Raw genomic sequence first — 14,575 nt, forward strand, 5'->3', positions numbered from 1 at the left:
GACATATGTCCATCAAGTTCAACCAGGGAATTAAGGGGTAGGGGTGTGGCGCGATATTGGGGAAGGGATGAGATTTTATATTTCTTCATAAGCATTAATCTTATTTTGTCAATTAGGAACATTCAGCACCCACCCGCTATCAAGGCAGCTGCCTATCATGTCATGCCCTACCTGCACAGGTGTGCTGGCTACTCAAATGATCCAATTAAGGAGGCCATTTAGTCAGCAGCAGCAGAAGTCCTGTGCCTGGACGCTCCAACAGCGGCCAGACACAAGCAGAAGCAGCAGAAGCAGCAGCAGCACCACCTTTTGTTTTTTGGCTGCAGCAGCAGCAGCAGCAGCAGCAAGGCCCACAGGGCTGGCTAGCTGGCTAGCCAGCAAGCAGGTAGCAATGAAAGTAGGAATCTTTCTTTTTAACCCTGTAAGGGGGTGGTGCACTGTACCCGAAGATACTGCCATATCGGGTCAATGCATAGGGCGACGGAAGCAAGCTTCGAAATCGGCCCCCGTTCTCAAAAATCCATTTAATATATGGTCCCCAGATAGGGGACGTATCAGATATTAAACTGATAAGAACAGATACTACACTTGATCTTAGCCAAAAGGCCGAGAAGCGATAACCGTGAAAGGGGCGGGCCCAACAAGGTCCCCTTCATGGGCACTATCACTGCTTGCTGTCAGGGAGGCTGCCAGACAATTTTCCATGCACACTCTGGGCTGGGGGGCAGTCAACCACCAGTACACACAGCAGAACCTAAACCCATACCATTATTGCTAAGCAGCAAGACAGGGGCCCATTGCACTCCCACGGGGCCTTTTTAAATGCAATCCATAACCCGGATTTGCCAGGAACCCTTCTTACTCCTCCTACTTGCATGTGACACTGGGCTTAGGATCTGCATAGGAAACACACACACAAGCACACACCTACCTTTGTTGCCTGCAGATGCCTCCTTGGCTGTCCCCAAACGGTATCAAACCAACACCCACGGGAAGCTGTAAGCATAGAGGACATGCCTGCACCCCATTGGACTTACCTGTGTGGGTTAAATCCGGGTTATTTGACAACCTATGGCGGTGATGGTTCTGCTCAGGCAGAGCAGTGCTGATGCTCCTCATAAAGCTGTCGCTGCTGTGAAGGTTCTAGGTGACATCACAATCCCTATGGTTACATACACGACAAAGCTGGGTTGTTGTTGTTTACACTCTGCAAGGCCTGTGGAAGTGAGTGACATCATAGCACTGTAGTTCTGAGGGTTCTAGATGGATGCAACAATCTCCTGTTGCTTCTATGAAGGCCATAATAGACGACATCACCAAACAGCTCCATAGTCACATACACAGCAAAGGAGAGATGTTGTTTACACCTAGTGATGTCAGTGGTATTGAGTGACATCACAGCACAGTGCTAAGGCTCCTGGGCCTGGACACAGCAGCGGCTGCAATATCTCAACGGAGAATACGTTTATATATATGTGTGTGTGTGCGCGTGTATATATATATATATATATATATATATATATATATATATATATATATTTCTCCGCCGAAATCACTTTTAAACCCATTTCCACCTTTTTTTCCCTTCTCTTCCTCTTACTTTTTTTTCACGTTTTTTTACGTTTTTCTCCTTTTCGCCTCTTTTCTGGGCGTATTATTCTTCTTTTTCTTCTTTTTTTTCGTCTAATGCATACCCCATCAGTGCAGCAATGCTTATTCAATACCGCCAGCAGATGGAGACACTGGGGGATAATTTTCTAAGGATTTATACTGATTTTTCCTGTCTGAATTTGTCGCACAGAAAGTTGCAGGCCAAATATGTGTGACATTTCTGCGACTTTAGCTTCTAGAGCATTTTTACAACATTATACATAGGTGCTGAATACATAAAAAGCGACTGTTCAGCGACAGACAAGTCGCATCGGCTGAAAGTAGGCCAGAATGTCAGTCCATGTTGGAGCAGGTTTAGATACAGTCTAAAGCATAGATCTCAAAGTCTGTGCACAGAATTTAGCAAGGGCCTCGCACCTTCTGATGCATCAGGTAGGTGCACTATAGCATAGCCTAACCCTCTGTACTTTGGTCTATATTGATGCGGGACATAGACAGCCAGCTGATGACCAATCCATTAGTGCAATGGATGGCTGGAAGCATTTGTCTTTGCCTTTGCAATACCACAGAAGCAATGCATGGTCAATGTACAGCAATGACACACCTGTGTGAACAGCCAGGAGACCCCCCCATGTTATGTTACATAGTTACATAGTTAGTACGGTCGAAAAAAGACATATGTCCATCAAGTTCAACCAGGGAATTAAGGGGTAGGGGTGTGGCGCGATATTGGGGAAGGGATGAGATTTTATATTTCTTCATAAGCATTAATCTTATTTTGTCAATTAGGAACATTCAGCACCCACCCGCTATCAAGGCAGCTGCCTATCATGTCATGCCCTACCTGCACAGGTGTGCTGGCTACTCAAATGATCCAATTAAGGAGGCCATTTAGTCAGCAGCAGCAGAAGTCCTGTGCCTGGACGCTCCAACAGCGGCCAGACACAAGCAGAAGCAGCAGAAGCAGCAGCAGCACCACCTTTTGTTTTTTGGCTGCAGCAGCAGCAGCAGCAGCAGCAAGGCCCACAGGGCTGGCTAGCTGGCTAGCCAGCAAGCAGGTAGCAATGAAAGTAGGAATCTTTCTTTTTAACCCTGTAAGGGGGTGGTGCACTGTACCCGAAGATACTGCCATATCGGGTCAATGCATAGGGCGACGGAAGCAAGCTTCGAAATCGGCCCCCGTTCTCAAAAATCCATTTAATATATGGTCCCCAGATAGGGGACGTATCAGATATTAAACTGATAAGAACAGATACTACACTTGATCTTAGCCAAAAGGCCGAGAAGCGATAACCGTGAAAGGGGCGGGCCCAACAAGGTCCCCTTCATGGGCACTATCACTGCTTGCTGTCAGGGAGGCTGCCAGACAATTTTCCATGCACACTCTGGGCTGGGGGGCAGTCAACCACCAGTACACACAGCAGAACCTAAACCCATACCATTATTGCTAAGCAGCAAGACAGGGGCCCATTGCACTCCCACGGGGCCTTTTTAAATGCAATCCATAACCCGGATTTGCCAGGAACCCTTCTTACTCCTCCTACTTGCATGTGACACTGGGCTTAGGATCTGCATAGGAAACACACACACAAGCACACACCTACCTTTGTTGCCTGCAGATGCCTCCTTGGCTGTCCCCAAACGGTATCAAACCAACACCCACGGGAAGCTGTAAGCATAGAGGACATGCCTGCACCCCATTGGACTTACCTGTGTGGGTTAAATCCGGGTTATTTGACAACCTATGGCGGTGATGGTTCTGCTCAGGCAGAGCAGTGCTGATGCTCCTCATAAAGCTGTCGCTGCTGTGAAGGTTCTAGGTGACATCACAATCCCTATGGTTACATACACGACAAAGCTGGGTTGTTGTTGTTTACACTCTGCAAGGCCTGTGGAAGTGAGTGACATCATAGCACTGTAGTTCTGAGGGTTCTAGATGGATGCAACAATCTCCTGTTGCTTCTATGAAGGCCATAATAGACGACATCACCAAACAGCTCCATAGTCACATACACAGCAAAGGAGAGATGTTGTTTACACCTAGTGATGTCAGTGGTATTGAGTGACATCACAGCACAGTGCTAAGGCTCCTGGGCCTGGACACAGCAGCGGCTGCAATATCTCAACGGAGAATACGTTTATATATATGTGTGTGTGTGCGCGTATATATATATATATATATATATATATATATATATATATATATATTTCTCCGCCGAAATCACTTTTAAACCCATTTCCACCTTTTTTTCCCTTCTCTTCCTCTTACTTTTTTTTCACGTTTTTTTACGTTTTTCTCCTTTTCGCCTCTTTTCTGGGCGTATTATTCTTCTTTTTCTTCTTTTTTTTCGTCTAATGCATACCCCATCAGTGCAGCAATGCTTATTCAATACCGCCAGCAGATGGAGACACTGGGGGATAATTTTCTAAGGATTTATACTGATTTTTCCTGTCTGAATTTGTCGCACAGAAAGTTGCAGGCCAAATATGTGTGACATTTCTGCGACTTTAGCTTCTAGAGCATTTTTACAACATTATACATAGGTGCTGAATACATAAAAAGCGACTGTTCAGCGACAGACAAGTCGCATCGGCTGAAAGTAGGCCAGAATGTCAGTCCATGTTGGAGCAGGTTTAGATACAGTCTAAAGCATAGATCTCAAAGTCTGTGCACAGAATTTAGCAAGGGCCTCGCACCTTCTGATGCATCAGGTAGGTGCACTATAGCATAGCCTAACCCTCTGTACTTTGGTCTATATTGATGCGGGACATAGACAGCCAGCTGATGACCAATCCATTAGTGCAATGGATGGCTGGAAGCATTTGTCTTTGCCTTTGCAATACCACAGAAGCAATGCATGGTCAATGTACAGCAATGACACACCTGTGTGAACAGCCAGGAGACCCCCCCATGTTATGTTACATAGTTACATAGTTAGTACGGTCGAAAAAAGACATATGTCCATCAAGTTCAACCAGGGAATTAAGGGGTAGGGGTGTGGCGCGATATTGGGGAAGGGATGAGATTTTATATTTCTTCATAAGCATTAATCTTATTTTGTCAATTAGGAACATTCAGCACCCACCCGCTATCAAGGCAGCTGCCTATCATGTCATGCCCTACCTGCACAGGTGTGCTGGCTACTCAAATGATCCAATTAAGGAGGCCATTTAGTCAGCAGCAGCAGAAGTCCTGTGCCTGGACGCTCCAACAGCGGCCAGACACAAGCAGAAGCAGCAGAAGCAGCAGCAGCACCACCTTTTGTTTTTTGGCTGCAGCAGCAGCAGCAGCAGCAGCAAGGCCCACAGGGCTGGCTAGCTGGCTAGCCAGCAAGCAGGTAGCAATGAAAGTAGGAATCTTTCTTTTTAACCCTGTAAGGGGGTGGTGCACTGTACCCGAAGATACTGCCATATCGGGTCAATGCATAGGGCGACGGAAGCAAGCTTCGAAATCGGCCCCCGTTCTCAAAAATCCATTTAATATATGGTCCCCAGATAGGGGACGTATCAGATATTAAACTGATAAGAACAGATACTACACTTGATCTTAGCCAAAAGGCCGAGAAGCGATAACCGTGAAAGGGGCGGGCCCAACAAGGTCCCCTTCATGGGCACTATCACTGCTTGCTGTCAGGGAGGCTGCCAGACAATTTTCCATGCACACTCTGGGCTGGGGGGCAGTCAACCACCAGTACACACAGCAGAACCTAAACCCATACCATTATTGCTAAGCAGCAAGACAGGGGCCCATTGCACTCCCACGGGGCCTTTTTAAATGCAATCCATAACCCGGATTTGCCAGGAACCCTTCTTACTCCTCCTACTTGCATGTGACACTGGGCTTAGGATCTGCATAGGAAACACACACACAAGCACACACCTACCTTTGTTGCCTGCAGATGCCTCCTTGGCTGTCCCCAAACGGTATCAAACCAACACCCACGGGAAGCTGTAAGCATAGAGGACATGCCTGCACCCCATTGGACTTACCTGTGTGGGTTAAATCCGGGTTATTTGACAACCTATGGCGGTGATGGTTCTGCTCAGGCAGAGCAGTGCTGATGCTCCTCATAAAGCTGTCGCTGCTGTGAAGGTTCTAGGTGACATCACAATCCCTATGGTTACATACACGACAAAGCTGGGTTGTTGTTGTTTACACTCTGCAAGGCCTGTGGAAGTGAGTGACATCATAGCACTGTAGTTCTGAGGGTTCTAGATGGATGCAACAATCTCCTGTTGCTTCTATGAAGGCCATAATAGACGACATCACCAAACAGCTCCATAGTCACATACACAGCAAAGGAGAGATGTTGTTTACACCTAGTGATGTCAGTGGTATTGAGTGACATCACAGCACAGTGCTAAGGCTCCTGGGCCTGGACACAGCAGCGGCTGCAATATCTCAACGGAGAATACGTTTATATATATGTGTGTGTGTGCGCGTGTATATATATATATATATATATATATATATATATATATATATATATATATATATTTCTCTGCCGAAATCACTTTTAAACCCATTTCCACCTTTTTTTCCCTTCTCTTCCTCTTACTTTTTTTTCACGTTTTTTTACGTTTTTCTCCTTTTCGCCTCTTTTCTGGGCGTATTATTCTTCTTTTTCTTCTTTTTTTTCGTCTAATGCATACCCCATCAGTGCAGCAATGCTTATTCAATACCGCCAGCAGATGGAGACACTGGGGGATAATTTTCTAAGGATTTATACTGATTTTTCCTGTCTGAATTTGTCGCACAGAAAGTTGCAGGCCAAATATGTGTGACATTTCTGCGACTTTAGCTTCTAGAGCATTTTTACAACATTATACATAGGTGCTGAATACATAAAAAGCGACTGTTCAGCGACAGACAAGTCGCATCGGCTGAAAGTAGGCCAGAATGTCAGTCCATGTTGGAGCAGGTTTAGATACAGTCTAAAGCATAGATCTCAAAGTCTGTGCACAGAATTTAGCAAGGGCCTCGCACCTTCTGATGCATCAGGTAGGTGCACTATAGCATAGCCTAACCCTCTGTACTTTGGTCTATATTGATGCGGGACATAGACAGCCAGCTGATGACCAATCCATTAGTGCAATGGATGGCTGGAAGCATTTGTCTTTGCCTTTGCAATACCACAGAAGCAATGCATGGTCAATGTACAGCAATGACACACCTGTGTGAACAGCCAGGAGACCCCCCCATGTTATGTTACATAGTTACATAGTTAGTACGGTCGAAAAAAGACATATGTCCATCAAGTTCAACCAGGGAATTAAGGGGTAGGGGTGTGGCGCGATATTGGGGAAGGGATGAGATTTTATATTTCTTCATAAGCATTAATCTTATTTTGTCAATTAGGAACATTCAGCACCCACCCGCTATCAAGGCAGCTGCCTATCATGTCATGCCCTACCTGCACAGGTGTGCTGGCTACTCAAATGATCCAATTAAGGAGGCCATTTAGTCAGCAGCAGCAGAAGTCCTGTGCCTGGACGCTCCAACAGCGGCCAGACACAAGCAGAAGCAGCAGAAGCAGCAGCAGCACCACCTTTTGTTTTTTGGCTGCAGCAGCAGCAGCAGCAGCAGCAAGGCCCACAGGGCTGGCTAGCTGGCTAGCCAGCAAGCAGGTAGCAATGAAAGTAGGAATCTTTCTTTTTAACCCTGTAAGGGGGTGGTGCACTGTACCCGAAGATACTGCCATATCGGGTCAATGCATAGGGCGACGGAAGCAAGCTTCGAAATCGGCCCCCGTTCTCAAAAATCCATTTAATATATGGTCCCCAGATAGGGGACGTATCAGATATTAAACTGATAAGAACAGATACTACACTTGATCTTAGCCAAAAGGCCGAGAAGCGATAACCGTGAAAGGGGCGGGCCCAACAAGGTCCCCTTCATGGGCACTATCACTGCTTGCTGTCAGGGAGGCTGCCAGACAATTTTCCATGCACACTCTGGGCTGGGGGGCAGTCAACCACCAGTACACACAGCAGAACCTAAACCCATACCATTATTGCTAAGCAGCAAGACAGGGGCCCATTGCACTCCCACGGGGCCTTTTTAAATGCAATCCATAACCCGGATTTGCCAGGAACCCTTCTTACTCCTCCTACTTGCATGTGACACTGGGCTTAGGATCTGCATAGGAAACACACACACAAGCACACACCTACCTTTGTTGCCTGCAGATGCCTCCTTGGCTGTCCCCAAACGGTATCAAACCAACACCCACGGGAAGCTGTAAGCATAGAGGACATGCCTGCACCCCATTGGACTTACCTGTGTGGGTTAAATCCGGGTTATTTGACAACCTATGGCGGTGATGGTTCTGCTCAGGCAGAGCAGTGCTGATGCTCCTCATAAAGCTGTCGCTGCTGTGAAGGTTCTAGGTGACATCACAATCCCTATGGTTACATACACGACAAAGCTGGGTTGTTGTTGTTTACACTCTGCAAGGCCTGTGGAAGTGAGTGACATCATAGCACTGTAGTTCTGAGGGTTCTAGATGGATGCAACAATCTCCTGTTGCTTCTATGAAGGCCATAATAGACGACATCACCAAACAGCTCCATAGTCACATACACAGCAAAGGAGAGATGTTGTTTACACCTAGTGATGTCAGTGGTATTGAGTGACATCACAGCACAGTGCTAAGGCTCCTGGGCCTGGACACAGCAGCGGCTGCAATATCTCAACGGAGAATACGTTTATATATATGTGTGTGTGTGCGCGTATATATATATATATATATATATATATATATATATATATATATATTCTCCGCCGAAATCACTTTTAAACCCATTTCCACCTTTTTTTCCCTTCTCTTCCTCTTACTTTTTTTTCACGTTTTTTTACGTTTTTCTCCTTTTCGCCTCTTTTCTGGGCGTATTATTCTTCTTTTTCTTCTTTTTTTTCGTCTAATGCATACCCCATCAGTGCAGCAATGCTTATTCAATACCGCCAGCAGATGGAGACACTGGGGGATAATTTTCTAAGGATTTATACTGATTTTTCCTGTCTGAATTTGTCGCACAGAAAGTTGCAGGCCAAATATGTGTGACATTTCTGCGACTTTAGCTTCTAGAGCATTTTTACAACATTATACATAGGTGCTGAATACATAAAAAGCGACTGTTCAGCGACAGACAAGTCGCATCGGCTGAAAGTAGGCCAGAATGTCAGTCCATGTTGGAGCAGGTTTAGATACAGTCTAAAGCATAGATCTCAAAGTCTGTGCACAGAATTTAGCAAGGGCCTCGCACCTTCTGATGCATCAGGTAGGTGCACTATAGCATAGCCTAACCCTCTGTACTTTGGTCTATATTGATGCGGGACATAGACAGCCAGCTGATGACCAATCCATTAGTGCAATGGATGGCTGGAAGCATTTGTCTTTGCCTTTGCAATACCACAGAAGCAATGCATGGTCAATGTACAGCAATGACACACCTGTGTGAACAGCCAGGAGACCCCCCCATGTTATGTTACATAGTTACATAGTTAGTACGGTCGAAAAAAGACATATGTCCATCAAGTTCAACCAGGGAATTAAGGGGTAGGGGTGTGGCGCGATATTGGGGAAGGGATGAGATTTTATATTTCTTCATAAGCATTAATCTTATTTTGTCAATTAGGAACATTCAGCACCCACCCGCTATCAAGGCAGCTGCCTATCATGTCATGCCCTACCTGCACAGGTGTGCTGGCTACTCAAATGATCCAATTAAGGAGGCCATTTAGTCAGCAGCAGCAGAAGTCCTGTGCCTGGACGCTCCAACAGCGGCCAGACACAAGCAGAAGCAGCAGAAGCAGCAGCAGCACCACCTTTTGTTTTTTGGCTGCAGCAGCAGCAGCAGCAGCAGCAAGGCCCACAGGGCTGGCTAGCTGGCTAGCCAGCAAGCAGGTAGCAATGAAAGTAGGAATCTTTCTTTTTAACCCTGTAAGGGGGTGGTGCACTGTACCCGAAGATACTGCCATATCGGGTCAATGCATAGGGCGACGGAAGCAAGCTTCGAAATCGGCCCCCGTTCTCAAAAATCCATTTAATATATGGTCCCCAGATAGGGGACGTATCAGATATTAAACTGATAAGAACAGATACTACACTTGATCTTAGCCAAAAGGCCGAGAAGCGATAACCGTGAAAGGGGCGGGCCCAACAAGGTCCCCTTCATGGGCACTATCACTGCTTGCTGTCAGGGAGGCTGCCAGACAATTTTCCATGCACACTCTGGGCTGGGGGGCAGTCAACCACCAGTACACACAGCAGAACCTAAACCCATACCATTATTGCTAAGCAGCAAGACAGGGGCCCATTGCACTCCCACGGGGCCTTTTTAAATGCAATCCATAACCCGGATTTGCCAGGAACCCTTCTTACTCCTCCTACTTGCATGTGACACTGGGCTTAGGATCTGCATAGGAAACACACACACAAGCACACACCTACCTTTGTTGCCTGCAGATGCCTCCTTGGCTGTCCCCAAACGGTATCAAACCAACACCCACGGGAAGCTGTAAGCATAGAGGACATGCCTGCACCCCATTGGACTTACCTGTGTGGGTTAAATCCGGGTTATTTGACAACCTATGGCGGTGATGGTTCTGCTCAGGCAGAGCAGTGCTGATGCTCCTCATAAAGCTGTCGCTGCTGTGAAGGTTCTAGGTGACATCACAATCCCTATGGTTACATACACGACAAAGCTGGGTTGTTGTTGTTTACACTCTGCAAGGCCTGTGGAAGTGAGTGACATCATAGCACTGTAGTTCTGAGGGTTCTAGATGGATGCAACAATCTCCTGTTGCTTCTATGAAGGCCATAATAGACGACATCACCAAACAGCTCCATAGTCACATACACAGCAAAGGAGAGATGTTGTTTACACCTAGTGATGTCAGTGGTATTGAGTGACATCACAGCACAGTGCTAAGGCTCCTGGGCCTGGACACAGCAGCGGCTGCAATATCTCAACGGAGAATACGTTTATATATATGTGTGTGTGTGCGCGTATATATATATATATATATATATATATATATATATATATATATATATTTCTCCGCCGAAATCACTTTTAAACCCATTTCCACCTTTTTTTCCCTTCTCTTCCTCTTACTTTTTTTTCACGTTTTTTTACGTTTTTCTCCTTTTCGCCTCTTTTCTGGGCGTATTATTCTTCTTTTTCTTCTTTTTTTTCGTCTAATGCATACCCCATCAGTGCAGCAATGCTTATTCAATACCGCCAGCAGATGGAGACACTGGGGGATAATTTTCTAAGGATTTATACTGATTTTTCCTGTCTGAATTTGTCGCACAGAAAGTTGCAGGCCAAATATGTGTGACATTTCTGCGACTTTAGCTTCTAGAGCATTTTTACAACATTATACATAGGTGCTGAATACATAAAAAGCGACTGTTCAGCGACAGACAAGTCGCATCGGCTGAAAGTAGGCCAGAATGTCAGTCCATGTTGGAGCAGGTTTAGATACAGTCTAAAGCATAGATCTCAAAGTCTGTGCACAGAATTTAGCAAGGGCCTCGCACCTTCTGATGCATCAGGTAGGTGCACTATAGCATAGCCTAACCCTCTGTACTTTGGTCTATATTGATGCGGGACATAGACAGCCAGCTGATGACCAATCCATTAGTGCAATGGATGGCTGGAAGCATTTGTCTTTGCCTTTGCAATACCACAGAAGCAATGCATGGTCAATGTACAGCAATGACACACCTGTGTGAACAGCCAGGAGACCCCCCCATGTTATGTTACATAGTTACATAGTTAGTACGGTCGAAAAAAGACATATGTCCATCAAGTTCAACCAGGGAATTAAGGGGTAGGGGTGTGGCGCGATATTGGGGAAGGGATGAGATTTTATATTTCTTCATAAGCATTAATCTTATTTTGTCAATTAGGAACATTCAGCACCCACCCGCTATCAAGGCAGCTGCCTATCATGTCATGCCCTACCTGCACAGGTGTGCTGGCTACTCAAATGATCCAATTAAGGAGGCCATTTAGTCAGCAGCAGCAGAAGTCCTGTGCCTGGACGCTCCAACAGCGGCCAGACACAAGCAGAAGCAGCAGAAGCAGCAGCAGCACCACCTTTTGTTTTTTGGCTGCAGCAGCAGCAGCAGCAAGGCCCACAGGGCTGGCTAGCTGGCTAGCCAGCAAGCAGGTAGCAATGAAAGTAGGAATCTTTCTTTTTAACCCTGTAAGGGGGTGGTGCACTGTACCCGAAGATACTGCCATATCGGGTCAATGCATAGGGCGACGGAAGCAAGCTTCGAAATCGGCCCCCGTTCTCAAAAATCCATTTAATATATGGTCCCCAGATAGGGGACGTATCAGATATTAAACTGATAAGAACAGATACTACACTTGATCTTAGCCAAAAGGCCGAGAAGCGATAACCGTGAAAGGGGCGGGCCCAACAAGGTCCCCTTCATGGGCACTATCACTGCTTGCTGTCAGGGAGGCTGCCAGACAATTTTCCATGCACACTCTGGGCTGGGGGGCAGTCAACCACCAGTACACACAGCAGAACCTAAACCCATACCATTATTGCTAAGCAGCAAGACAGGGGCCCATTGCACTCCCACGGGGCCTTTTTAAATGCAATCCATAACCCGGATTTGCCAGGAACCCTTCTTACTCCTCCTACTTGCATGTGACACTGGGCTTAGGATCTGCATAGGAAACACACACACAAGCACACACCTACCTTTGTTGCCTGCAGATGCCTCCTTGGCTGTCCCCAAACGGTATCAAACCAACACCCACGGGAAGCTGTAAGCATAGAGGACATGCCTGCACCCCATTGGACTTACCTGTGTGGGTTAAATCCGGGTTATTTGACAACCTATGGCGGTGATGGTTCTGCTCAGGCAGAGCAGTGCTGATGCTCCTCATAAAGCTGTCGCTGCTGTGAAGGTTCTAGGTGACATCACAATCCCTATGGTTACATACACGACAAAGCTGGGTTGTTGTTGTTTACACTCTGCAAGGCCTGTGGAAGTGAGTGACATCATAGCACTGTAGTTCTGAGGGTTCTAGATGGATGCAACAATCTCCTGTTGCTTCTATGAAGGCCATAATAGACGACATCACCAAACAGCTCCATAGTCACATACACAGCAAAGGAGAGATGTTGTTTACACCTAGTGATGTCAGTGGTATTGAGTGACATCACAGCACAGTGCTAAGGCTCCTGGGCCTGGACACAGCAGCGGCTGCAATATCTCAACGGAGAATACGTTTATATATATGTGTGTGTGTGCGCGTATATATATATATATATATATATATATATATATATATATATATTTCTCCGCCGAAATCACTTTTAAACCCATTTCCACCTTTTTTTCCCTTCTCTTCCTCTTACTTTTTTTTCACGTTTTTTTACGTTTTTCTCCTTTTCGCCTCTTTTCTGGGCGTATTATTCTTCTTTTTCTTCTTTTTTTTCGTCTAATGCATACCCCATCAGTGCAGCAATGCTTATTCAATACCGCCAGCAGATGGAGACACTGGGGGATAATTTTCTAAGGATTTATACTGATTTTTCCTGTCTGAATTTGTCGCACAGAAAGTTGCAGGCCAAATATGTGTGACATTTCTGCGACTTTAGCTTCTAGAGCATTTTTACAACATTATACATAGGTGCTGAATACATAAAAAGCGACTGTTCAGCGACAGACAAGTCGCATCGGCTGAAAGTAGGCCAGAATGTCAGTCCATGTTGGAGCAGGTTTAGATACAGTCTAAAGCATAGATCTCAAAGTCTGTGCACAGAATTTAGCAAGGGCCTCGCACCTTCTGATGCATCAGGTAGGTGCACTATAGCATAGCCTAACCCTCTGTACTTTGGTCTATATTGATGCGGGACATAGACAGCCAGCTGATGACCAATCCATTAGTGCAATGGATGGCTGGAAGCATTTGTCTTTGCCTTTGCAATACCACAGAAGCAATGCATGGTCAATGTACAGCAATGACACACCTGTGTGAACAGCCAGGAGACCCCCCCATGTTATGTTACATAGTTACATAGTTAGTACGGTCGAAAAAAGACATATGTCCATCAAGTTCAACCAGGGAATTAAGGGGTAGGGGTGTGGCGCGATATTGGGGAAGGGATGAGATTTTATATTTCTTCATAAGCATTAATCTTATTTTGTCAATTAGGAACATTCAGCACCCACCCGCTATCAAGGCAGCTGCCTATCATGTCATGCCCTACCTGCACAGGTGTGCTGGCTACTCAAATGATCCAATTAAGGAGGCCATTTAGTCAGCAGCAGCAGAAGTCCTGTGCCTGGACGCTCCAACAGCGGCCAGACACAAGCAGAAGCAGCAGAAGCAGCAGCAGCACCACCTTTTGTTTTTTGGCTGCAGCAGCAGCAGCAGCAGCAGCAAGGCCCACAGGGCTGGCTAGCTGGCTAGCCAGCAAGCAGGTAGCAATGAAAGTAGGAATCTTTCTTTTTAACCCTGTAAGGGGGTGGTGCACTGTACCCGAAGATACTGCCATATCGGGTCAATGCATAGGGCGACGGAAGCAAGCTTCGAAATCGGCCCCCGTTCTCAAAAATCCATTTAATATATGGTCCCCAGATAGGGGACGTATCAGATATTAAACTGATAAGAACAGATACTACACTTGATCTTAGCCAAAAGGCCGAGAAGCGATAACCGTGAAAGGGGCGGGCCCAACAAGGTCCCCTTCATGGGCACTATCACTGCTTGCTGTCAGGGAGGCTGCCAGACAATTTTCCATGCACACTCTGGGCTGGGGGGCAGTCAACCACCAGTACACACAGCAGAACCTAAACCCATACCATTATTGCTAAGCAGCAAGACAGGGGCCCATTGCACTCCCACGGGGCCTTTTTAAATGCAATCCATAACCCGGATTTGCCAGGAACCCTTCTTACTCCTCCTACTTGCATGTGACACTGGG

The 14,575-nt window shown here is 46.3% G+C and overlaps 7 non-coding genes across 7 annotated transcripts; all 7 read right to left on the bottom strand.

The window, feature by feature from the left end:
• Window positions 1-427: 427 nt before the first annotated feature.
• LOC130308769 (U2 spliceosomal RNA) lies at window positions 428-618 on the bottom strand. Its single transcript, XR_008857703.1, has one exon. It is a non-coding gene; the product is annotated as a U2 spliceosomal RNA (small nuclear RNA).
• A 2,093-nt stretch (window positions 619-2,711) lies between these two features.
• On the bottom strand, window positions 2,712-2,902 carry LOC130308770 (U2 spliceosomal RNA). Its single transcript, XR_008857704.1, has one exon. It is a non-coding gene; the product is annotated as a U2 spliceosomal RNA (small nuclear RNA).
• A 2,089-nt stretch (window positions 2,903-4,991) lies between these two features.
• LOC130308771 (U2 spliceosomal RNA) lies at window positions 4,992-5,182 on the bottom strand. The gene has a single exon (XR_008857705.1). It is a non-coding gene; the product is annotated as a U2 spliceosomal RNA (small nuclear RNA).
• A 2,099-nt stretch (window positions 5,183-7,281) lies between these two features.
• LOC130308772 (U2 spliceosomal RNA) lies at window positions 7,282-7,472 on the bottom strand. Its single transcript, XR_008857706.1, has one exon. It is a non-coding gene; the product is annotated as a U2 spliceosomal RNA (small nuclear RNA).
• Window positions 7,473-9,560: 2,088 nt separating this feature from the next.
• On the bottom strand, window positions 9,561-9,751 carry LOC130308773 (U2 spliceosomal RNA). The gene has a single exon (XR_008857707.1). It is a non-coding gene; the product is annotated as a U2 spliceosomal RNA (small nuclear RNA).
• Window positions 9,752-11,836: 2,085 nt separating this feature from the next.
• Window positions 11,837-12,027, bottom strand: LOC130308774 (U2 spliceosomal RNA). The gene has a single exon (XR_008857708.1). It is a non-coding gene; the product is annotated as a U2 spliceosomal RNA (small nuclear RNA).
• A 2,087-nt stretch (window positions 12,028-14,114) lies between these two features.
• Window positions 14,115-14,305, bottom strand: LOC130308775 (U2 spliceosomal RNA). Its single transcript, XR_008857709.1, has one exon. It is a non-coding gene; the product is annotated as a U2 spliceosomal RNA (small nuclear RNA).
• Window positions 14,306-14,575: the final 270 nt, after the last annotated feature.

This window comes from Hyla sarda, unplaced genomic scaffold (genome assembly GCF_029499605.1).
Source record: "Hyla sarda isolate aHylSar1 unplaced genomic scaffold, aHylSar1.hap1 scaffold_1494, whole genome shotgun sequence".
NCBI lineage: Eukaryota > Metazoa > Chordata > Amphibia > Anura > Hylidae > Hyla > Hyla sarda.